Source organism: Crocodylus siamensis, chromosome 1 (genome assembly GCF_052110815.1).
Source record: "Crocodylus siamensis isolate JL-2025a chromosome 1, ASM5211081v1, whole genome shotgun sequence".
Taxonomy (NCBI): Eukaryota; Metazoa; Chordata; order Crocodylia; family Crocodylidae; genus Crocodylus; species Crocodylus siamensis.
The window spans coordinates 85,327,540-85,336,665 of NC_143395.1; the positions used below are offsets into that span (position 1 = coordinate 85,327,540).

General features: G+C 41.6%; 1 pseudogene; it reads right to left on the bottom strand.

Annotated features, from left to right (window-relative positions):
* Positions 1-7,848: 7,848 nt before the first annotated feature.
* On the bottom strand, positions 7,849-7,990 carry LOC149872980 (U2 spliceosomal RNA; annotated as a pseudogene).
* Between the last annotated feature and the right edge of the window lie 1,136 nt (positions 7,991-9,126).

The following is a 9,126-nucleotide window of genomic DNA, read 5'->3' on the forward strand; positions in this document are numbered from 1 at the left end:
CCTGCCCCACCTCTGGAGCACATGTAAAAGTGTCCAAGAACAATAAGACTGAACACAACCTGACACTGCCTATATGCCATATTAATAAAATAACCTCAGGAAACCATGCAAGATACCGCATGCACCCCTCAGTTTCATGGCAGAAGTCTCTGACCACATGTATACTTACAAAGAATTTATGCCAAGGTGCATACATAGAGTTGCTCATGGCTGATTAGTCTTGTGCCCACCTGGTGTGAGAGCTCTTCCACTTTAACGGGGTCTATGTCACTGCTGCAATAAGCCACTTGCAACCAGTAATCTGCAAGAACCCTTGCTGATCAAGGTGCATCAGAAGAGGAAGAGCATGGCATAGCCTGAACTCGCCAACTTTATCCTGATGTTAATGTTAATATGTCTAAAATGAGGGTTTCAATGAGCCATAGAACATTGCATGAATAGTCACTTGTATTTGATGTACACTCAATATAAGAATAAGATGACCTCTAAATCACCCTTCTAAGGAGGAAGAACGGAATATTAATTGAACATTATGTTAAACTCTTTTTTGTTAAGACCCAAATACAAAAATTAGATTGGATTAGGCTGCTGACAGGCTGAACTGTGTACGTCTTTCTGCAGAATACAAATGATAAACATCAAATGCAAAGTTTATTAATACTGTTTCAGAATTTCATAAACTTCCCAAGTGTTAGAGTGAAAAGATGTTGTATCAATGAAAGATCAAGATTCCTGGCAGAAGCATAAACTAGCAAGGTCACCAAAGGACCTGGTGACTGTCTATAAACTCACTAGGGGGGACCAGAAGGGTTTGGGGGAGACACTGTTTCCCCGAGCGCCCCCTGGCATGACAAGGAACAATGGACACAAATTATTGGAGAGTAGGTTTAGATTAGACATCTGCAAGAACTACTTCACAGTTAGGGCGGCTAGGAGCTGGAACCAACTTCCTAGGGAAGTGGTGCTGGCTTCTACCCTGGGGGTCTTTAAGAAGAGGCTTGATGACTACCTGGCTGGACTCAGTTGAGTCCAGTTTTTTCTCCCGCCCAGGCTGGACTTGAAGATCTACAAGGTCCTTCCGACCCTACTTCTATGATTCTGTGATTCTATAAGGTTTGTGCCTTGGGCAAACACTGCTGGAGAGTTAGTGGAGGGGGAAAAAAAACAGGAGGTGAGGTGCCACTAGGTAGAGGGGAGGGGCTGCTGAGAGTCTGGAAGTTCAAGTCCCCAGATGCTTTTGCCACATGGTCTGCCCACTCTAGTTGCGGCAGCTACAGCAGCAGCATGGTGTCCATGTATCTGGTTGCTGTTGCAACAGGAGTAGCGTGGGGCTGCTGCTGTTGCCATAATGTCAACTCCCCAGGGGAGCCGCCATTCTGGTGCCTGTAAGACAGCACCCAGGGCCAGTGGCCCATTTGCCAAGCCCACATTTATGCTACTGATTCCCAGCTTATCAAAAGCTCTTATGTATTTTACTCTTTTTGAATGCAATTGAGGAGTTCAACACTGAGCTACACAGATGTTATATCTATGCAACCTACCATGATAACTGAAGATGTCATATCCAAGCACAAAAGGACTGGTTGAAGTTAGTCTTTCATAATAAATGAAGTCAAGTTGGTTTTTAGTGTGAAAGAAATATTGTTCTTAGATTTTTCCAGTAAGTTCATTGCCTATGACCTTCCATATAACTGGAGAGGGGATTACATCTATCTGCTGAAAGATAGTATCAGGACAATTATAACAAAGGAGCTTGTTGAACTTTTTGTTTCAACCTTTATTTCAGAGATAATTTTTTAAAGAAAAATTGAAATAATCATTGGTATTATTTCAGACAGGTTTGAAAGACAGCTTGTTGTCAGAGAGGGAATTTTAAAAAATTCATAAACCCTAGCACTTTGACTTAGCTTTTTCTCAGTGCCTTCCTAAAACAGGCAGACAAAATTATAAACTCATTAAGACATTTATCCTACAGACAGGGAAGGAAGAAGGAAAGAAATTGATATTGTTATTTCTGTTTTTAAATAGGAGGTGCACAGATATTTATGTGATGGGGGCCATATGGACAGGAAGACTTCTGTGGGCTTTATATCAGACTGTCATTTCATCTTGTCTTTTATTAGATTGTTAGCTCTTCAGGCAGGGGTCATGTTTATACAGTGCTTCATGCAAAGGGTGCCAATTCTAATTGAGGCCTTTGGATACTTCAGTAATATAAACACAGTAACAAATTTAATGTGTCGGAAATATTTTTTTTTCAACTCCTACCTGATATATACCTTTTAGAGACATACGTTTCATGAAGAAGTTGGAATGGCTCATTAAAACAAAAAGCAGTAATTGAACCAAGGATTGACTATAAGAAATGTTACAGATTATCAGCAGGTTAGTTTCTGTTATTTGGAAATATCTTCCAAGTTTCTGGCTCAGAGCAGTAACCTGTATCCAAGCACTGACAGACAATAAAACAGGAAGGAGTCTTCTTTGAAAGGAAAGAAAAATCAAGTCTCCTTGGATGACAGAAATATCATTGAGAGTTTTGAAATGGGTAAAATAGGATAGCTCTCTTTTTTGGTCTGCCATTTATACTGAGAGAAGAAAGAAGGTTGCCAGTGTCTCTTCAAGATCTACAGTGGTGATTCTCAGCCAGGGTGCCACAACACCCAGAGGTATATTAAGATCCTTTCAAGGGTGCTCTTAACAATGTTAACATGGTTAGGTTTGCAAACATGACTGATAAGATAAACCCAGAGATATCAAATGGAAATCCATTGTTGTGGTCTTTCTGAGCTCTTTGCAACAAAGAAACTGCTCTATTTTTCTGTAGCCAAAAAAAGCAAAAACTAAAACTTTTCCCAGAGGCTGATGAAAGAACTTTGATCTCAAAAGCTTGCAGAAAAAGACAGTTTTCTTGCCATTTTCCAGCTGGTCTATTAAAAGGTATTATTTTGGAACCAAGAACTCTATTTTTTTGTAAAACTAAGAGCTGGCATTTTGAGGGATGCCTCCAGGATATCCAGCAGTGCCTCATGTCTATTCAGGGGTGCCTGCTGTCTAAAAAGGTTGAGAAATCTGAAGTTTTCATTACTGGAATTTTTATGAGTTACCGGAATTAGATTAATTGAACCAATTCTATCAGAGTTCATTTACCTCCCCAGGCCCAGGGTGTACATGTGCCACTTAAACCCCTTTATGCCAATGGACACCACTCTTCCAACAGAGACATTCTTTTTCCAAACAGCTGTCTGTCACTGCATTGAAGCTTTTTTGTATCTCTGGGTTGGATAGGGTCTAGCCAATAAATTTGGATGTAGTATGTTGTCTGGATGTGCCAAATCCACTTCTACAACCAACTGCATCTATGCTGCAGACTGTATTGGCTTATTCTGGGTCCTGTTAATGAATTCCATACCTCTGTTTACCCTGTCAGCCAGCTCTGTGACACTCAAGACTCAGTCTTGCTTATATACTAGAAGAGTTTTTAATTAAATTGTATTGGGTGCGTTTATGTGAGACATGTACTGCACAATAGACTAATAAGCTGTGCATTAAACATCTCGGCATCTACACGTGTCCCTCTTAGGCTGGAGTTAACTAACTTACTCCACAGCAGGATAGTACTAGCAAATACAAGTACTAACCTGTTGCAGAGGAAAAAATAATACAGCAGTGCATGTGTAGATACTGGCTGAGGCACAACAGTGCTTCATTATAGGCTTAGCCAACAGGCAGCCCCTTCAGTGAAGCACCCTCGTGCCCCAGCCAGCCCATCCACTACACACTGAGTCAGGGGAGCAGTCCCATGCTAGCAGGTTGACCTCCCTGTACCCCTGCCAGCCAGGGCTGCTCTAACCTAGCTCAACATGCTGCATTCCTGGGCACATGTTCAAATGGCATTTAACTCCAGAGTTTATTGCTTCTCATTAATGGCACGTGTTGACATGCCCGTTGGGTATCAGATAAGTCTATTCATTGCTTAGGACAGCTCTGAAAGAGATGGTTTGCCAGATACCTATTTCAAGTGAGGGATGTCTCACGGTTTCTACTAGTCAAACACATTGATACACTAACAAAGAATAAGACCAAACAGAACTCAGTCAGTAGCTTTTGTCCCTTTGGCTATTAAGATACTACATATTTGTTTCACTGGCTAGATTTTTCTTGGAATTGAGGAAACGTGATCAAATCTTTCCAGAAAGAGAACCATGCCTAATCCCAATGAAAAGAATAATGATGACCATATGTATATTATTGGGAAGTTCAACACTGTAATAAATTTGTGTATGTATACAATGCACATATTCATGTTGTCATACTTCAGTGCATCTGGCAGTGTAAAACATTACCACTGTTCACTATACGGTAACCTTCTCAAATTATACTGCTTGGTTATTATAACAACTTGATAAATTGACTTACATGTACAATTCCTTGTTATTCCAGATGCTTTTCATTCTGTTCCCAAATCTACCTTTAATCTTGCTGTAAATAATATTGATGACATGAAAATGCAGCATTCAGCTGTTTCAGTGTTCTCTGTGATTCTGACTAAGAATCAGTTACTTAATTTACATATCCATCTTAAATAAAATCAATGAAATCTTACTCTATTGTCAGTGGGACATATTTAACAAAATTAACTATTAATATGAGCTATGTATGCCCTTGTTCAGTTATATTGTTAAGAGAAATCTGATCTATTCTTAGACTTAAGCTCTTGTTCTTATTACTGTATTTGTGATATAAATGCCAGTGTTATTATGTGTTGCTACTATCTAACAATAGACAATGTATTTATTAGGGCTGTGTGAAGCTTTGGTCCCTAATCCAGTTTGGCAGAGATTCGGCCCAATTCAGTGACTGAATCTCCGAATCTGAATGGAATCGGAAGACCTGTTAATCTCTCCGAATCAAATCAGAACCCTCCAAATCGATTAAAAAAGACTCAGTAATTCAGATAGACAGCTTTAAATGATTTTTCTACATACCTCAAGGTAGCAGGCAGCTCATGAATGCTGTGATGGTGGGGCAGATAGAGCATCCCACAGGAGCATGGGTGGGGGGGAGGGAGAGGTCCCTAGTGCACTCAGCAACAGACCCAAAAGTGGACCAGAAGCACTTCCGGTCCACTTCCAGGTCCACCAGGGACTGCAGGGGGAGTGCCCCCCGTGTGCCCCGGCTCATCAATTGGTGCCTCTTGGGTCTGGGGGGAACCTGGGGTCCCCCCATGGCCTATTGCTGAGGCAGGGGGGCCCCCGCATGCTCCCCAGTGGACTCAGAAGTGGACTGGAAGTATTTCTGGTCCACTTCTGGGTTCGCTGCCAAGCACGCAGGGCCCCCTGTCCTCCCCACACTCCTGCAGCATCCACCCCTCCATCACAGCCTTCATGAGCCATGCTTGGTACCTTGAGGCATGTAGAAAAAATGTTTAAAGCTGTGTCTATGGCCAAATCACTGATTCTCCAAATTGGCATCAAATCTTCAGATTTGGATTTGGCTGAATTGAATCAGGGACAGTGATCCAAATCCACTAATCGAGTCACTGCCCCCCCGATTCAGGCTGAATCCTAACTGAATACGGCCCATTTCTCACACCCCTAGTATTTATATCTCTGGCCATGTTGCTGAGGAAAATGGTATCTGAAAAGTGTAATTTTTGTATCTTGTACAAATTTGATTTCATAAGCTGGTTTTAGTGCCCTCTGCTAAATGGACAAATCTAGTAACTACATTAGTATTAAAGTCTAGTTGGAAGCAAAGTACACCTATTGGGATTTGATTTCAATTAAAAGGACTGAACTTCACTCCAAGTTTGGGATTAGCTAGTGCCCTCAGGACAATAGAATTGCTAGGATTTCAGCAACTGTGCGTGAGTGGTTTTGAACTAATACAAGAGGAAGTCTCACAAACTACTTTTCGGCTCAGGACAAGCGTAGTGGTTTCTTAACTTGGCAGGGGAAATACTGTGTATCTGTGTCCATGAAGGCAGTTTTTCAGAAGCGTACCCCAGAAGAACTGCTCTTCTTCTGGCATGGTTCAGTACCCGCTAAGGTGTAACAGCTTTAAGCCAACTTTATGGAAATGGAAGTCTCCATTCCAGCTTGCTCCAAGGGCCTTATGGCTAAGGGCAAGCAAAACTCTGGGGCATATGAACCCCAAGCCTCTGGGCCTGCAAGTAGGCTGCCTGCCAAAGGATTTGGAAATATCTGAAACTCCAGGTGTGGGTGGAGGATGTTTGCCAGTAGTAGGGCCACTTAAGGTTCTGCACTATTGCATTTGGAATTAGTTTTGGCTAATTTGACCCTGGGTACAAATTTAAAAAAACAAACAAAAGTCTCACAAACTGAATACTACAAGGACAGCACCACATAGACTAGTACAGAGAAGAATGTAGGGGTTTGGCAGGCAAAGGCTGCAGAATATCTCTACTCAAAGATGAGGAGGTAGATAACACATCTCCTGTATTTCCCCATTCAAAACCTCATGCTCTGCGCAGGAAATAAATTTCATGTAGGAAACAAAAGTGAAGAGCTATGAAAATATCCTGAGAAATTTTAGTGGATTCAATTTTTAGGCAATCTTTTTTTTTTTTTTTGGCAACTTACTATAAAAGGCTTTTTACAAAAAAGTAGGAAGGAAAATGTAAGAGGAAAGGCTGAGAAAGATACTTGAGACAAGGAACCAGACAGTGTTGAGCCGGGAAAGAGGTTGAAACCCCGTATCTGAGCACAGCTCCCTTAGGCCCCATCTTTTAAGCCAGCAACCATCCCATTGAGCCACATACCTTGAACTTGCTGTCTTCTTCCTGGTCCCACATATCTTTTTGTTGAGACTGCCTAATGGGGGCAGCTCCAAGTGACCATCTGGATAATGCCTAATCTGTAGCCTGGCAATGAAGCACTGCACTGGGAGGTCAGAGAAATGAATGTTAACACCCCACATGGGTGTAAGAGCGGGTCTAGAACCCGAGTTTTCTCTTTCCTGCACAAGTGCCCCAACCACCAGGCTCCTAGCCTAAAATACAAGAAAGTCCTCTTCTGCCCATCTTGGTTTTTTGCTTGGCTACATTTTGGGGACTTGCAGTCCTCCAGGTACACATGTACAGAACTGCCCAGTAGTTGTCCCACTAGTGCTAGGCCTACTACACATACTTAGTAGCCATGTAAACACTTGCATGTCCATGCTGTATGTGTAATAAGATGGAAAACTATGTGTAAGTGCCAAAAATAGCAGTTACATGGCTAAGTGCCATTTGAACACAAAGTGAAATTGGATTCTGCTATGTGTCCCCTTGTTCATATATTATGACATGGTAAGAACAGATGCCACTACCTATCTTTGCAAAATCAGATTTAGAGTATATAGAGATTAACTAAACTATCTAGCTTGTTTGCTCAATTAGAAATTATTTTACTGCCAAGTACTAAATAAAATTTTCAGTTTGGCAATCTGATGCACATAGTGGTTCTCCCCCTAGTGACTTTGGCTATAATAATAGTGATGGTGATTATGATAATTCTGTTTTCACTAATTTATAATCTAATACTAGTTATCATCTTTCCCCACCTCTTTCTTTGGTTAATTTAGTTTTCACTTTTTTCCCCAGTGTCCATAGAAATACAGTAGTCTCAGGTGTTTCCAAGTTCATTTTGGCAATTGCTGTGTACTATATGTTCTGACTCAGCTGTGGTGTTAAGCATACTTAAATTGTATTTACTTTAGCATATTTAGCCATAAGGCAAAGTAGATTTGCACCTTATCAACTAAATCAGAGATACAGGGCACATCTACATGTGCAATTAATGCAAAGCAAACTCTGGCGTTTATTACACTGGGAGTTTTTCTGGGTTTTTTTGCACCGGTCCTGGAAGCATTGCAATACCAGGTCAATGCATGGAGTGGATGGAGCACGCTCCGGTTCCACCACCCAATACCAAAAAGAATCTGCTCAATATAGACCTAAATATAACCTACTACAGGAATAGGTTAGTTTATTGCTCCCAGGCATACCATTTTAACGTAAGTCGGGTTAGAGCAGCCCCAGCTGGCAGGGGGTCCAAAGGATCAGCCTGCCAGCCCAAGGTTGCTCCCCACCTGGCTCAATGTACGGTGGCAGGCTTGGCTGGGGTATGAGGGTGCTTCAGCATGGGGCTAGCCAAAGGGGTGGGCAAAATGTGGGCCACAGGCTGAATGCAGCCCACCAGGCCATTCTATCTGGTCTGCGGGGCCCCTAACAAATTTAGAACAGAAAATTAATATTTATCTGCCCCGGCTGCCTGTCATGCGGCCCTTGATGGCTTGCCAAAACTCAGTAAGCAGCCCTCCGCCCAAAATTGCCCATCCCTGGGCTAAGCAGCTGGCAGCCCCTGCACTAAAGCCCCCTCATGCCCCAGCCAGCCAGGGTAGCATCTGTTTGTTTGGGGTTTTTTTACTCTACAGCAGGATAGTACTTGTACATACAAGTACAATCCTACTGCAGAGTGAATTGGTTTACTCCAGCCTAATAGGGGCACACATGTAGATGCCAAGACATTTACTATCTAATTAGTCTACTGTGCAGTAAACGTCTTGTTTAGACGCCTGCATAAAATAGGTATTGTTTAGCCTTGTAATTCACTATCATTGCACTTCCACAGAGGTGGCAATCGGGAAAACTGCAAAATGAATAAGGCACAAGTATTAACTTTATTTTCAATTTTAGAGAACAACCTAAATACTTTAAAGTCTCAATGGAACGGTGTTCGTAAAATTATTATTTTAATTTTTAATTACAAACCCCTATTTTAGGGCTAATTAATTTATTAAAATAACAGATTTGGGCTGCTAGGGCTTTGTCATTCCATACATAATTTTTATTTTGAAATCTTGAGCAGAATTCAGTCCTTCATTACTGAGTTACTAATTTCCCTCTTTGAAAATGGATTGAAATTGGGCTAATGATAGGATAAGGAGGATTCTCTAATTGAATGAGTGCTACCAAAAAGGCAATCACCATTTTATAAATTAAAATGTGTCCCAAAATATTGACTCAATCTCTACCTAGAGCAGGGGAAGCCAATGTTTTTTGGCTGGAGTGCCAAAAAAACTACGTCTACCTTGGAAGGTGCTGGAGTGCCAACATGCTGG